This window comes from Hermetia illucens, chromosome 1, assembly GCF_905115235.1.
Source record: "Hermetia illucens chromosome 1, iHerIll2.2.curated.20191125, whole genome shotgun sequence".
In the NCBI taxonomy this organism is placed as follows: Eukaryota; Metazoa; Arthropoda; class Insecta; order Diptera; family Stratiomyidae; genus Hermetia; species Hermetia illucens.
This window is the reverse complement of record NC_051849.1, coordinates 70,953,088-70,970,744: the sequence shown is the minus strand read 5'-3', so window position 1 is coordinate 70,970,744 and position 17,657 is coordinate 70,953,088.

The window sequence follows — 17,657 nt, the reverse complement described above, 5'->3', positions numbered from 1 at the left end:
AGAAAATAGCATGATCTTCAAGGTTGCGGAGAATAAGAGTGCCCAGTTCTTTAGTACTTTCACGACGGTGGAGGTTTTATTTTATTGCAAGGTGAATGAAAGAAAATTTGGGAATATTTCTAACAAAGGGATGATGGAGTGGATATGAATATAAATATGGATAGGATGATGGAATATTGAATAGAATCGAATAGGGTAAAAGAACAAAGGACAAAATCAGATATTTTGGAAATACTCCCATTCCTGAATCCAGTTCTTACAATGCCTTCTGATTCGCGAGTCATACATCTGTTTGGTAGAAGATGTGAAGTTACCCTGAAACTTAGGGAGAACCTGAAAGTTCCAGCGGAATGGCCGGATTTACGGAAGTCTTCTACACCGACAGCTCAAAAGCAGAACAGGGTTCTGGAGTCGAAGTCTAGTACTCGAATAAAAACGAGAAATGCTCCTATGCGTTTGGACTCTATCTCTAGATTCAATACGGTAGAACTACTTTGGGTACCTGGTCATAGTGATGTAAAGGGGAATGAAATCTAGTATGCTTTAGCAAAAGAGGGTTCAATTTCCCCTATTCCATTGGAGTATCACTAGCATTGACCAAGGCTGTCTTCTTAAACTGGGAATAAGTTTCCCATAATGACTGAGAGCAGGCGGTGTCGCGTAGTTCAATCCTTTATGTTATTCAATAAAATCAATTCGTCATCTGTAAAAACTTCTGACGATTCGTTGACTACAAAGTCTGCTATATTTTCTTTTGGATTGTTTTCTGTCCTGTATGCTACGGTCGCGTTTCTGAGGGTCATTAGTTTCTGTGCGAGCATCTTTTTTTCGACCCTGTTCGCATTCGTACGCTCGGCAAAATATGACGTCTATTGGCATATATTGTTTTCATACGTTAATTTTAAGTGGCTGTGATGTGCCAGGAGAGTGATGCTGCCCAATGCTGATGACCTATGTATATGATTGGCATCTACTCCTTGGTGGGGTATAATGCGTCAACTGCATCAACGTGCCATAGTTTGCGGTTACCTGAAATGATTTTCAGCTTCGTCTCGACTTCCCGAGACGCTCGAACTCCTTGCTCTTGGGGCGGCACACTTATCAGCCATCTTGAAAGGGTAGATTCCACTGCATGGCGAAGTTTGCGATGCAGCTGGCGCCCATCTTTAATGTGTGATCTATCCGTTTCCACTTCCATCTTCTGATCACAATGCGTAAGAGCGCCAACCCTGTGCGGGGATCAAGTTCTTCGTTGTAAATGTGACGAGTCAGCGTACTCCGATGGTGCGCTGCAGACAGGTACTGACGGAAGCTTGGATCTTTTTGGTGACAGCGTTGTTCACCTTTTATGTGTTGTTGTGGCGGAGCGAGAAACGTGCATGTCGGACACAGGCAAGTGCGAATCGCGGTGGCCATGGCATCGAAAAACAGTTTTTTACAGCGAAAATTGTTTTTCGGTGTCATGTCAATTCAAATACAAAAACGAGCCCGAGTAGAGAGATACTCCTCACTAATAACTTCTCAATAAATTTGTTTTAATCAAACAATGTGTCCGGATAGCTGAGTGGTTAGAGCGCAAAGCTGTCGTACGGAAGGTCGCGGTTCAAATCTCACTGGTGGCAGTGGAATTTGTATCGTGATTTGACGTCGGATACCAGTCGACTCAGCTGTGAATGAGTACCTGAGTCAAATCAGGGTAATAATCTCGGGCGACCGCAATGCTGACCACATTGCCTCCTAGTGTACCGTTACGGTCTTGAATGAAGTGCTCTAACACACTTCAAGGCCCTGATCCAACATGGATTGTTGCGCCAACGATTATTATTATTATAATCAAACAATAAAATATACTATAAATATAGTTCAAAAAGCCCACGAACCCTCTTCCCGCCCAACCGGACCGAGGGGCGACCAACCTAAGGATGGGCTGAAGGCAACATCCAAAGGCCCGCATCACAGCGATGATGCGTTTTAACGCAAAGTGTGTGCGACCATGCGAAAATGTACTGCTACATCCCGATTGTCGCAAACACTTCAGCCAATGACGCGGAGGTCCTACACTACAGAGACATGGATCTTATATTGAAGACAGTGCGGATCAAGACTGAAACCCATTAGGTCAGATAACAATCAGGACAGGACAGGACTCTTCGGACTATAGCACAGGTTGCAAGGATAACTGCTTTTTGCATCTCCATGTATAGTCCAGCCCTAAAATCGAGCGTTTTCAGCGCTTTATGTAAGTTCTGCGGGACTAATCCCGTCGCTGAAATTACTACTGGGACTACTTCGATCTTTTGTAGTCTCCAAGTCTGCTTCATATCGTCTGCCAAGGAGCCGTAGTTCCGGATTTTTTCGTGCTGCTTTATAAAGCACGCTCGTTCTTCCTTCAGAGGCAGAACTATATCGGGTCTGTTATGATTAACAGTGTGGTCAGTGGCAATAGTGTTATCCCACAGTAGTTTGACCCGATCTTTTTCCTAGATTCTCTGCGGAGTATACTTATAGTAAGGATGGTAGGTTGCCACTAAGTTATACTTCAACGCAAGGTTTTGATGGAGAATCTTGCAAACGGAGTTATGACGATTGGTGTACTCGGTACTGCTCAACATCCTGCACGCAGATGTTATGTGCTGGATGGTCTCCTCTTCACAGTTGCATAACCTATAATACAACTGGAGTTGGTGATTGAGGAGTCGTGAAGAATGTACCGTTTATAATTTTTTGTTGGGAGCGAAGCATCCTGAATTGAAGTTAGGAATGCTTCGGTCTCATAGAAAAGTACACCATTTGTCAACCATTTGTTGGAGGCTTCGATGTCAATGCCTGACAACAACAAATTTTTTATATGACCTCCGTGAATGGGTTTCTCTTTCCACATGTCGATCTTCTGTTGGACTGAAGTAACATTCGACATGGGATCCCATTCTCTGCTTCTCAAGTTCAAAGGAGATAATTTATTATCTGCCATGACGGTAGCCTGATGTATTTGGCTAGAGGATTGTTTCTCATAGAAAAACTCACGAAGAGAATGCACTTGATTGTAGTGCAACGTTTTTAAATCAAGTACCCCCCTTCCTCCCTGATGACGTGGGATAGTGATCCTCAATTTTTCGGCAGCTCTATTGTGCATGTTGTTGTTTGCAAGAACTACCCTTACCCGTCTATTGACAGATTCTAAATCAGTATTACTCCACTGTATCACACCGAAAGTGTATAGAAGGACGGGAATGGCAAAGGTGTTGATTGCCATGATTTTATTTTTCCCGTACAGCTCAGTTTTAAGGACAAGATCCAGACGCCGCTCAAATTCCCCCAGCAACTTAGATTTCATAATTGCCACACCAGGTGTTGTTGCTTGCAATATGCCGAGGTATTTGTAGACGTCGTCCGAATCCATGCCCTCAATTCGGATGTTATTTTGGCTGTATCCTTCGTTGTCGGTGTGTTTTCCCCGAACAATTGTTTTTATGCGACATTTCTCCAAACCCAACTGCATGCCGATATCCCTGCTGAACTGGATGGTGATGTCCAGCAAGGAGCGAAGTTGGTTCTCGTCTTTGGCATACAATTTGATGTCGTCAATGTACATTAAATGGCTTAATGTACATTTCGACAATATGCCATGCTTGACTTGGAACCCGTATTTGCTTTCATGCAAAAGATGGGATAGCGGATTCAAAGCCAAACAAAACCACAGTGGGCTTAGAGAGTCGCCTTGGAAAATGCCACGCCTGATTGGTATCTCTCCTGATGTTTGCGAAGATACCGATAGCTTCGTGCTCCAATTCTTCATTACTGTTTTCAGTAGAAGAACAACATTCGGGTTGATTTTATACAAGCGTAACACTTGTAGTAACCACGAATGTGATATGGAGTCAAAGGCTGATTTATAATCGATGTAGGCTGTCGAGATGTTTCGTTTTTGGTGGACAGCCTGCTTTACAGCTACCGTATCGATTATAAGCTGTTCTTTGCAGCCTCGGGAGCCTTTTGCGCATCCTTTTTGCTCCTCAGCTATCAATTTATGAACATCAAGATGTTTTGAGATGTTCGCGCACAGAACTGAAGTGAAGACCTTGTAGATGGTAGGAAGACAAGTAATTGGTCGACATTTTGAAGGGTAAGAGACACCATGTTCCTTGGGGATGAGGAAAGTTATCCCCTTGGTGAAAAATGGTGGAACTAAATCAGGATCGGCAATCATCTGATTAAATTGATTTGCCAATATCCTGTGAGTGCTCTTGAACCGCTTCAGCCAGAAGTTGTGAATTTTGTCAACTCCTGGCGCCTTCCAGTTACCTGCCTTGTCAAGGACTGCTTTAACGTCGACTTCAGTTACGTCAGGCATGGTCATTTCGGGGAGGGCCTCGCATGAACGCATAAGGTGTGGGAGCCACGCTGCTTCTAAATTGCAACGACTGGATTCGCTCCAAACACTTCTCCAGAAGTCTTCTGCCTGATCCAGATTGAGGTTACTTTCCCTACCTGAGTTGATGAGATTTTTGTAGAATCCTCGTTGGTTCTGGAAGAACAAGGTGTTGTCTGTCCTTCGCTGAAAGCTTTTCTGATACCTACGGATGCGATTGGAGCATACCGCAAGTTTCTGCTTCAGCACCTCGAGGATTTCTTCGATTGGCATATCATTGGACAGATGGTAGTTTCCAATGATGTTCGCAACGCATCTGTGCACTCTTGGTGATGGATTTCCAAGGAGTGCTTGCGTTACACGACCAATCTCCTTTCTCAACTTTTCGACTCTTTTGTTGAGTCGAAACACCCAGAACGGTAAAGTCCTTCTGCGCATACCTCTGTTATTCGCTCTAAGATGTTGGTTATGGAGACGAATAACCGTGGCAGCTGCAACGTAGATCGGGCTGTGAACCTCTGTAGCAGTAATCTCGCTAGCCAAACCAGCAGCCAAAATTCTGTCAACGGCAGCAACGATGTTAGTAGTTGCCGAAGTAAACTTCAGTTTTGGGATCCTTGGCCTAGCGTCTGGGAGAATCTCAGCATACTCTGTGAATGCGACCTGGAATGCGGTCAAAGCCTCATTATAAATTGGGTCGACATCCCCAGTTACTAAGCTTCTCCTGACTACTGGATTCATGGAGTGCCTTACAGGTGGAGTACTTGTGTTACTCCTTTGACTAGTCCGGTAATTTGATGACTCCAGCCCGAGCTCAACTGAAACCTTTTGGAAGATTTGTTGCCTAGTTGGTAAGGCAACTCGGTTGTTATTCACGATCACTCGGTACTGGTTGACGACGTTCTGTTCCGGAACATGACTTAGCTCCGGAAATCGGGTTATGAACGCGTCATGTAGTCGATGTCTGTACCCTGATGGATTCCGTTCCAAATCCGTGACACGGTAATAGGCGCGGACGATAAATTCGTTGAGTTGGTTCGTCCAAACCATACGACGCCTAGGTCTCCCGTCCCTGGTGGTTGACGGCATAACCGCCAAAACATCCAAGGGCGAAGAGCCGCTCTGATGTTGTTGAACGACCCTTAACCGTGTTGGGTACTGTCTTCGTGTCCCTGGGGTCCCACTATAAATATAAATATAAATATATATATATATATATATCCAGTCGTTGCAATTTAGAAGCAGCGTGGCTCCCACACCTTATGCGTTCATGCGAGGCCCTCCCCGAAATGACCATGCCTGACGTAACTGAAGTCGACGTTAAAGCAGTCCTTGACAAGGCAGGTAACTGGAAGGCGCCAGGAGTTGACAAAGTTCACAACTTCTGGCTGAAGCGGTTCAAGAGCACTCACAGGATATTGGCAAATCAATTTAATCAGATGATTGCCGATCCTGATTTAGTTCCACCATTTTTCACCAAGGGGATAACTTTCCTCATCCCCAAGGAACAGGGTGTCTCTTGCCCTTCAAAATGTCGACCAATTACTTGTCTTCCTACCATTTACAAGGTCTTCACTTCAGTTCTGTGCGCGAACATCTCAAAACATCTTGATGTTCATAAATTGATAGCTGAGGAGCAAAAAGGATGCGCAAAAGGCTCCCGAGGCTGCAAAGAACAGCTTATAATCGATACGGTAGCTGTAAAGCAGGCTGTCCACCAAAAACGAAACATCTCGACAGCCTACATCGATTATAAATCAGCCTTTGACTCCATATCACATTCGTGGTTACTACAAGTGTTACGCTTGTATAAAATCAACCCGAATGTTGTTCTTCTTCTGAGAACAGTAATGAAGAATTGGAGCACGAAGCTATCGGTATCTTCGCAAACATCAGGAGAGATACCAATCAGGCGTGGCATTTTCCAAGGCGACTCTCTAAGCCCACTGTGGTTTTGTTTGGCTTTGAATCCGCTATCCCATCTTTTGCATGAAAGCAAATACGGGTTCCAAGTCAAGCATGGCATATTGTCGAAATGTACATTAAGCCATTTAATGTACATTGACGACATCAAATTGTATGCCAAAGACGAGAACCAACTTCGCTCCTTGCTGGACATCACCATCCAGTTCAGCAGGGATATCGGCATGCAGTTGGGTTTGGAGAAATGTCGCATAAAAACAATTGTTCGGGGAAAACACACCGACAACGAAGGATACAGCCAAAATAACATCCGAATTGAGGGCATGGATTCGGACGACGTCTACAAATACCTCGGCATATTGCAAGCAACAACACCTGGTGTGGCAATTATGAAATCTAAGTTGCTGGGGGAATTTGAGCGGCGTCTGGATCTTGTCCTTAAAACTGAGCTGTACGGGAAAAATAAAATCATGGCAATCAACACCTTTGCCATTCCCGTCCTTCTATACACTTTCGGTGTGATACAGTGGAGTAATACTGATTTAGAATCTGTCAATAGACGGGTAAGGGTAGTTCTTGCAAACAACAACATGCACAATAGAGCTGCCGAAAAATTGAGGATCACTATCCCACGTCATCAGGGAGGAAGGGGGGTACTTGATTTAAAAACGTTGCACTACAATCAAGTGCATTCTCTTCGTGAGTTTTTCTATGAGAAACAATCCTCTAGCCAAATACATCAGGCTACCGTCATGGCAGATAATAAATTATTTCCTTTGAACTTGAGAAGCAGAGAATGGGATCCCATGTCGAATGTTACTTCAGTCCAACAGAAGATCGACATGTGGAAAGAGAAACCCATTCACGGAGGTCATATAAAAAATTTGTTGTTGTCAGGCATTGACATCGAAGCCTCCAACAAATGGTTGACAAATGGTGTACTTTTCTATGAGACCGAAGCATTCCTAACTTCAATTCAGGATGCTTCGCTCCCAACAAAAAATTATAAACGGTACATTCTTCACGACTCCTCAATCACCAACTCCAGTTGTAGGTTATGCAACTGTGAAGAGGAGACCATCCAGCACATAACATCTGCGTGCAGGATGTTGAGCGGTACCGAGTACACCAATCGTCATAACTCCGTCTGCAAGATTCTCCATCAAAACCTTGCGTTGAAGTATAACTTAGTGGCAACCTACCATCCTTACTATAAGTATACTCCGCAGAGAATCTTGGAAAATGATCGGGTCAAACTACTGTGGGACCACACTATTGCCACCGACCACAGTGTTAATCATAACAGACCCGATCTAGTTCTGCTTCTGAAGGAAGAACGAGCGTACTTTATAAAGCAGCACGAAAAAATCCGGAACTACGGCCCCTTGGCAGACGATATGAAGCAGACTTGGAGACTACAAAAGATCGAAGTAGTCCCAGTAGTAATTTCAGCGACGGGATTAGTCCCGCAGAACTTACATAAAGCGCTGAAAACGCTCGATTTTAGGGCTGGACTATACATGGAGATGCAAAAAGCAGTTATCCTTGCAACCTGTGCTATAGTCCGAAGAGTCCTGTCCGGTAACAATCTGACCTTATGGGTTTCAGTCTTGATCCGCACTGTCTTCAATATAAGATCCATGTCTCTGTAGTGTAGGACCTCCGCGTCATTGGCTGAAGTGTTTGCGACAATCGGGATGTAGCAGTACATTTTCGCATGGTCGCACACACTTTGCGTTAAAACGCATCATCGCTGTGATGCGGGCCTTTGGATGTTGCCTTCAGCCCATCCTCAGGTTGGTCGCCCCTCGGTCCGGTTGGGCGGGAAGAGGGTCCGTGGGCTTTTTGAACTATATATATAACTTTTGAAATATAACTTTTGAATATATATATATATATAACTTTTGAACTATATATAAAAATAACAAAATATATTAAGTAAATATTATAATATGTAAGTAATTTTAAGTACCTATACTACTTCCATATAGAAAGACCACTAACACAGAACTTGATCTTGGTGTTGAGCTAACTGCGATTCCAAATTTTAGACAGGCCAGCAAAAACGGATCTAACTGTTAATGCGTGGAGCAACGCCCAGTTCGGTGCCGCCATCGGCAGAAACCACACTACCTGGATCTACAAATTGATCAACGCTTTCGATGCTTTAGCCATTAATGCAGATAGGGAGATTGCCATGAATTGCCAAGCTTAGAACATTAGTTTTGTTTGCTCAAGCTGCATGACCCGGTGAGAGAGCAAACGAATGTCATCAGCATAGGAGAGGCCTCCCCCGGACAAGGCAGCGTGAAGAGCGTCACCGATAAAAAGAAGTAATAATATTGGTGACAAGATGCACCCCTGGCGGATTCCGCTTTAGAGCTCACAATCATCCGAGGTTTTTTCTCGGTGCAGTACGTGATATTTTTAGCGGCTTTACTTCGTTTGAGAGCTTTCTGCTTGGAGGAACAGTCCGCATCCGGATGTTACACATGCTAGCTATTTCATCCAAAAATGGAGGAACCTTGCCGGATGTGATACGGTTAAGAACCACGATAAAATCTTCTTTCCACCTCTTCAGATGTTCATAACCGTGGATGAGAAGTCGACCGTTAACGACCTTCAGAGGGCTATCGAAAGATTTGCGACCATACGAAACCCCTTCCATGATGCGGTATTCATTTCTGAAATCATTGCGTTTTGTGGCATCCTCCGCTTCCCTGACCAGCGGAAGAGCAAATTCACCCTTGGCACGGGATTTCGCTCGGTATCGGAGTTCGAGCGGGTGGGTTACGCCCGCCATCACTCAAAGGGGTCAATAGAGCCTTCAGCTATTTCCATTCATCGATCCGCTTCCAAGATTTTGCAGACAGCCAGTTGGTATGACGCCCCTTTGGGGGGCGTGGCCGACGATCTGTGTAGCACCTGAGAGAAGAGCATATTTGATGACGACCCAATGCTTATGGATATTCTCCGGCGAGATACTCAGTATATTTGCCATCTGATCACCAAGATAGCTCTCCCACTGTTGAGCGACAGTTGGGTCATATTAGCGGTCGATGTTGAACTTACATGCCTAAAAAATAAAATATCATCGAATTTAATATCGGATGTATTCTACGTATATACACTATGAACTGGGCATGTATAAATGGAACCGTCGCGTACCCAAATATTTCACATAAAAAATCAATAAAACCTTTTATACCTGAAGCGTCGTGCTTTTGGTTTCCGACTTTTTTTCCTTATAAGCTGGCCTATTATTTTTAAACATTTTGGCTGATCCGAAACTGCATATTGGGACTTCGGTGATGTATGCAGGGCAGCTGATGTGAGTTAACTCTTCGGTGGTACAGCTTAGTCTAGTTCGAGGTTCGATTTTAAGGACACATTTGCTTTTAAATGCGAAGAAATGTATTTCCAATACTTAAGCCAATCAGTTTGCTTTCTCGTCAGTTTGGTAGACTCGGTTGGGGATTTGAAAAAGTTATGAGAACTGGTGAATGATCGGAACTTTGATCAAACCAGGGCTACATAGATAGTTGGTTTCCTTTTATATTTCTCATTATGCTGAAATCGATAAAATAATGTACTTTATGGCGATCAGTTCTCCAGCCTCTCCTCCTGGCCACTCGATAACACATCGAGTTCACAATTCCTCCAGAGATTTTGCCTCTAGGCAAGATTAGTTTCGAGCCCCAATACGTATGCTCGACATTGAAGTCTCCAGCTACAATAAATCTTCTACCAAGCGTGTTGAAAAAGCTTATAAACTGTTCTGCAGAGATGGTCTCGGGGGGTAGTATACAGCAGAAATTGTAATGCATACAGATGTGGCTGCATATGGTCTTTAGCAAAACGTTCCATGACGTAGTGTTTTGTACGGTGCTTAGCATGGCAAAATTCAAGCCACAGGTTGTTTCAGCGGCTTTTTGGTCGTGTCCCATCAATGTCGATGTTCAGACCAACCTTGGTTAGTAAGTTCTCGTTAGGGCAAATTATGTGATCATACTATTGTAGGCGCTTCTTTCCACGATCAGTTCAACCACATATCGATGGCGGATTTCCTGATTTTGGATGTGATGAAGGGGTATTACGTCACTATTCTAACGCAACGTTACAAGACGCGTTCATTGTCTTTTATAGTCGGTCAACACTTACGGTAGAACGATAGAGGGTGACAAAGCATGGCACTGCCGTAAATTTTAGATTTGAGGTGTTTTTTAATATGTCAATCATAAAGAACATCAGTTGTGGAATACTATTTCATCCAGGTTGCGCTAATACCTTATGAAATTTAAAAACGTATTTCTCCACAAGTTTATAACATTGATCCGAGATATTTAAATATCTCAGACTTTCGACAAGTCGATACAGATCTCTCTCGTCAAGTGTCCAGTTTGTCGTAAAGATCTTTGTAATGGACTGCTCGGGTGGCAGCGATCGTATTATTGTAAATTTGCCAATTCGCTAGCTTTTTATAGTCGACAAACTTGTGGTAGGGGCGTTCCTTTTCACAGAGATCTATTTGAACATCGTCATTTCAAATTTAAGTATTTTCGGTTGATGAACCACTTACCTGGCGTGGTGACCCCGAGGGTTGCATGGGCCGCTTTACTGATCGTGTCTCTAGCTTAGTTCCACGATTCTTTGACATTCGTAATGATTGGTAATGCCATAGGTGAGATTATTTCTTCCTTTTTCTCACGAAATCACCCCCAATTAATAAGCGGCGGGCCACTGTATTCCTCCCACTGTTTTATTGGTGGCTTGATTCGTAATTCGGTGATTTGGCCAAAGGGTAGTATAAGTCCCAGGGCGAAACGTGGATTGGTACCCACGATGGAGCATAAAACCTGGGAAACGCCTCCTGAATCAACACCAACAGCTCTACTACCAAACCCTATCTCCACCTCCACGTGGTGATCGCTGGGAGTTCTTTCTTTATGAAAAACTGCAGAGGTAGAAGGATGAAGGCGAGTCTCCCGCGCCTAAAAACGGGAAAAACGGGACCAAATGTACGAACTGGTCCTCCAGGTTGGGGGTTGGGTAGGGCTGACAACCCTACACGGAAAACCGTTGTTACGAAGCCACAAAAGGAGCCTCGGAGACGATGCATCTTACAACGACGAACCCGGCAACGACAACAGATTAACAATTTGCGCATTTTCTCATGGAACGTCTGCTCCCTGTACAGACCGGATGCAGCTGAGTAGCTAGCCGATACCCTGTCCCAATATAGTGCTGATGTAACAGCGTTGCAAGAGATGCGATGGACAGGGATCGGTTCCTGGAGAAGAGCCGCTACACCATATATTATAGCGGTCATCCAGTAAACCATGTGCTCGGATTATGTTTCTTAGTAGCCAAAGATGAAACCTGCTTTTATTGGCTTTGAAAATATAAGCGAAAGGCTATGCACTCTGCGTTTGCGAGGCAAGTTTAGAAATATAAGTCTCATAAACGTCCCTACAGAGGAGACTTCAGAGTCGGAGAAGGATACCTTCTACGAGGCAGTTGAGCGGACCCTCGAAGCCTGTCCCAAATATGATATCAAAATCATACTTGGCGATTTTAACAGTCAGGTAGGGACGGAGCCCGTATTCAGGCGATACGTTGGCTCCCATAGCATACATAAGGATATCAATGACAAGGGATTCCGCATTATCTAGTTAGCAGCATCACACGGGGATGTACCTGGTTTGCGCGGAAAGCGGTTCACAAACATACGTGGGCCTCTCCAGACGGGACCACTTTCAGCCAAATTGAACACGTGCTGATTGAACGCCGCCACCTCCCAGCCTTGATGAATGTCAGAACATATAGGGGTGCCAATATAGACTCGGACCACTATCTCGTTGGCATGGTGCTCCGAGCTCGAACTACGACACCACCTACAATCCCCTCTGACAATCAGGTGAGAGTGAATAGTGAAGCCATCCAGAACACAGCCCTCCGTGACACCTATAAGAGGGAAATGGATACCGCAATAACCGCAGTCAACAGAGGACCTGGAGATGAAGCATCAACAAATGATCTTCACAACCACCTGAAGAACGTTATCATTGATACGGCTGCAAACATACTTGCCCCCAGCCGCAAAAGGAATCGGACCGCCTGGTTTGACGATGAATGTAACCTAGCAACGGAACGCAAGAATGCCGCATACCAAGTAATGTTGCATTCTAAAAGAACGGGGGTACGCGCAGAGACTTATCACGAACACCGTCGAGCGGAGAAGCGATTTCACAGACGGAAAAAGGAAGTCTGGGAGAACCAACAAATCTGTGAACTCGAAAAGTACAAGGAACAACCGCACCAGGCGCGGAAGTTTTACCAATAAGTCAGCAGGATGAAACCTCATACCCCACGTCGCTCATCCTGTCGAGACAAAGAGGGAAATCTGATTTCCGACAGAATGGGCGTATTGGAGCGTGGGTTAAGTACTTTGATGAGTTACTGAACAACCAGAATATCGGCGAGTTGGACGTCCCGCCAAATGAAGACGACGGACAAACACTGTCACCACCAAGTATAGGAGAAACAGTTCGTGCAATTCATCGGCTTAAAAATCATAAGTCGCCAGGAGCCGATGGAATTACAGCCGAATTGGTTAAATATGGAGGCGACCAGTTACACCAAGTGGTCCATCAGCTTGTGCTCAAGGTACGGGACAGCGAATCAATGCCTGACGATTGGCAACGAGGGATTATCTGTCGTATGCATAAAAAGGGAGATATCACACAATGCAGCAATTATAGAGGTATCACGTTGCTGAGTACCATCTATAAAATATTCTCCGCTATCTTGCTAGGCCGGATAGCCCCATACGCCCAGAACATCATTGGCCCATACCAAAGAGGCTTCACTCCAGGCAAATCAGCAACAGATCAGATCAGGAAAAACTGTTGGAATATGGACAACAGTTGCAACATCTATTCATCGTTATAAAGTCGCCTATGATAACATAGCCAGGGTAAAACTGTACACGGCCAAGACGACGAACTTAATAAGACTGACTAGGCTGACCCTGACCAATGTGCGAGGCCAGATAAAATCAGCAGGATCACTTCAAGACCATTCGACATCAACAACGGTCTACGACAAGGGGATGCGCTATCATGCTATCATGGTAAGAACCACCCGAGACGTACAAACTGTCTTCATCCAGATCGAGCAGGCGGCGCGAGATCTTGGGCTGCACATCAATGAAGGCAAGACAAAATATATGCTGGCAACGTCAGGACCGAAGACGAACCAACCAACAACATCAAACCGCACTGGTCAAACGGGAAGAATACAACTTTGAGACCGTTGACAATTTCTCCTATCTAGGGTCGAAAATCACAACCGATAACAGCTACGATCATGAAATCCGCGCACGGTTGTTGTCAGCCAACAGAGCCTATTTCAGCTTACAAAAACTGTTCCGAACGAAACGTCTCACCATAGGGTCAAAGCTCCTACTGTACAAGACAATGATCTTGCCAGTCGTCATGTATTCCTCGGAAACTTGGGTTCTTAGCAAGAAGAATTGCGAACTCTTGGCCGCGTTGGAGAGAAGAATCCTCACAAGAATTTTTGGCCCCCTACATGAGGATGTATGATTCCGTAGCCTACATAACGACGAAATTTATGAGCGATACTATGACCGTCCAGTTGTGGATAAAATCAGGCTCAATAGCCATCCGTATGGATGAGGATGATCCCACCCGGAAAGTCTATAAGGGCAATATCTACGGTAGAAAAAGAAGACAAGGCAGATCCTGCTTGAGATGAAGCGATGGCGTAGGTTAGGACGCCAGACAGCTTTTAGGGATATCGAATTGGTGGACCTCAGCGCAAAACCGGGATGTCTGGAGTTCCTTATTAAGGCAGGCCTAGACTGGATGCTGGTTGTTGTGCCGGTGATGATGATGATGATGAATGGAGGGTATACTAGCCAAAGAGGAATCAAATGTGTCGGGGGAAAGCTCAGATGAGTGGTTAGGAGTAAAAACCGATGAGAAATGATCCCAAAAATACTTAGAAGAATAAGAAGTATTATATAATCATTCAATTTGATATTAGGAGCGGGGGAAGCAGATGAAGAGTATAAATTGAGAACGTGTGAGCAGAAGAGTCGCACTTTCCTGTGAGTAGAAGAACATTTTATGCGTTTTCTTGATGAGCCCGTCGTGGGACCTGCCACCAAGAGATATCAGGTAGGATTTAACATAGTGGAGTAACTTCAACTACACTTTATTTATCTCTTTCTTTGATATCAGTATTCTATTTTTGTTTTATTGAGGATAGTACAAAATACGTTGCCTCAAATCTTCCTGCTTTACCTGGGCTTGGGACCCGCATGTGCAAATAGCATTAGTAAAGAAACAATGCTGACCTTAGTATTGGGTTTTATTATAGATTGCCATCGCGCCTGGATGTCTTCATACTTCTGCTCGCCAAGTATCTTTCTTGGGCAGTTTGGATATGGAGTTGATCAAGACTGGAGTGCCTGCCCGCTTGCGCAGATAGTATGGTTAGATGCGTGGTAGACATTTTAGCATTATGCAAGCAAAGATCTCTTTTGGATGCTTTGTAGGGATTTTTTCAAGCGCAGCACCGAATTAATTCCCAGGAGTGCTATGGCGCCGAGAAAGAGCGCGGCGCGAATCTAACTTCCAAAATAATACTCCAGGACTTCGTCGTTATAATGAAATTTATTGAAATGTGTTATTATTAAAAAATAGACTTGTGGGAGTCGACCTTAGAGCCCAGTTATTCACAAGAACTACGAGTACGCCATCAGAGCCGTAGCGGATGTCCTGTCTGGACTATGTTTATAGTATTGAGAACAGATTACAGAACAGGAAGGAACACGTCCTCTCACTCCAGTTGCACATCAATTCGGCCTGAATTGCTTCCAAATTCTAAACGTCACCACTTATATAACAGGGAATAAGCCTACAATATGCAACTGAATTTTTTTAAAAACAACAATACAGTCAGGATTTGCAGGCATGTTGGTGAGTTTTCGAAAAATTTCAATTCCAAAGAGCTACTTTAGTACCAATGCTCAAGTTAATGTTGAGCTTATTAAATAAATCGAGTCCTGCTCAAATAGCCTTTTGCAAGAATCTATCGTGGATTTGGAGTAGGCACATTAAGGTTACCTGTCGTGACCTATTTCCTTGGTCAAGTTGGAAAAGCTGTCTGCCATCAATCGTGCTGAGTTCTAACATTTTCAGCGTTATTTATATTTGCATCGCTTCATATGCACCATAGGAGATTCTATTTTTCCCATTTTATTCACGGTAATCCCTTTAAAGCCGGGGCCGCTACAAAATGCCTCCGCTTTCACGCTCAGTGACTAAAGGGTTGCTTTTGAAAACTGAATACTTTTAATTTCTTTTTGCTTTTGTATTCCGTTTGCCTTTGACATACTTACAGCAGGCTTTTCCCTGCGCGATTGAAAAGGACGTTAGTGAATCAAAGCGCTTTGAGGTGGCGAATGCAATTTCCTTGCCACAAGCATACTAATAGGAGTATGTGTATTCGTAATGGTAAATCCAATTTTTTAATCTTTAAGCGTTTCTATTTTTGATAGGCGAAGGTAAAAATTTTAGGAAATTTGAATGACAGTTGGAAGAATAGCTAGTGATAGTCAATACATTGTGAAGAAGGTCTAATGTTCCCTCTTTTTGAATGTATACTCGTACATGGATGATAATGCAGATTATCCGGATGTGATGATTCCTTTTTTCCCATAACTTTACATTGAGTTGCCAACTGGAAACCATTTGTCTTAAACCTTCCCTTCAGAGTATTTCGTCACGCCGAACTTAATAAGATTGGCGCTTCGTGTGCTTCAGGAAAAAGTTATCTGGAATTTGAAATATTATCATTCCGGCGCTGCAGCATATGCTCCTCTAAAATACTCTTTTGTTCGACTACAAACCACAACCTAGTTCGCCCTTTGCTTTCGTTAAGTACGGTAACAAATGATCTTTGCTGGAATGATTTAGTGATGCGACGGGAACGAATGAAAGGAACCTGGAAAAAAATTTATTATGCACTTAGTAAACTCCTTCCGCAAGAATATGGGATAGTCTGTATGTGAAGAAAGTTCATCGACTGCTGCATTAAGACGGTGACAAATTATTCAGCAGAGGAGCAAAGTATGCATGGAGAGGCGTGCGAAACAATGCCTGGAATGTTGCTAGCAGGAAGTGGAATAAAAACTTAGCATTTGACTTTTAAGTAAGTCCCACCTCGTTTGTCTTTATTTGCCATAGCTCGAGATGTACGTGCGTTATCAGCGAAGTGATTGGGGTGAGTACTACATTCTCATGCATACGAGTATGTCATGTCGAAGCAATTAGATGAGAAAGTAGGCAATGTTTGATTCAAGAAGCACTGCGAATATAAGGTAAGTAGACTCTTACGTTCAACTTGAGCAAAGATGTCTTCAATTCACATTTTTCTAAATGTACTTCCGGCTTCCATATAACTCTCAGAGAAGTCATCACTGCGTGATTATAAAATACGAAGAATAGTTGTTCAAAGTCCATTGGCTTCGGTCCGTGGAGCAGATTATAGTGGAAGCGTCATGAGGCGATTGACCGGTACTTCAACGAACTTTAATTCTATTGCTTATATATGTAGTTGCCATAAGCCCTTATATGGAGTATACCGCGTCAATCAACTATAGGCGTCATTGTTGACGGTTGCTGGGAATGCACTTCAGGTCCACCAAGATCTTTTCAAGAAGCTTGGCCACTTCCGCTTCTGCCTAGTGTATGGTATGTTCCCTATTGTGAATATCTAATTTGACCACTACCACGGTTGCCCTCTATTACAATAAACTCTGCTAAGCAACCTGTAACCTGTAAACATCTTGCAACGTGTGAAATTTTTGCTGCCCTCTTCCCCATAAAACCACCGGAAAATATTATCATACGTTTGGGGCTTTTGAGTAACAGTGGAGGTTACTTTTCATGTACTACTCCTATAAAACAACACAGAAAGAACACTAGCGCAGAAGAATTTCAGCGTGATCTTGTTGTTGAGATAACCGCATTTCCAGATTTTAGACAGGGCAGTGGAAGCCGATGTACCGCTGTTAATTCAACAGGCAACATTCAGTTCGCGGCCATCGTCGGCAGAAACCATACGATGTGTTTATTGCTTTGACAGTTTATGGAGGCAGGGAGTGTGCGATGACCCGTCAGACTGAGAATCTTGGTTTTGTTGGTGTTTATTTCAAGTCCAACTGTGCTTCCTGCTGCCTCTCCTTTCAAATCCAGACCTGATGAGAGATCAAACAGAAATGATCAGCGTATTCGAGGCCTTCCAGACAAGGCAAAAAGAAATAATACCAGTG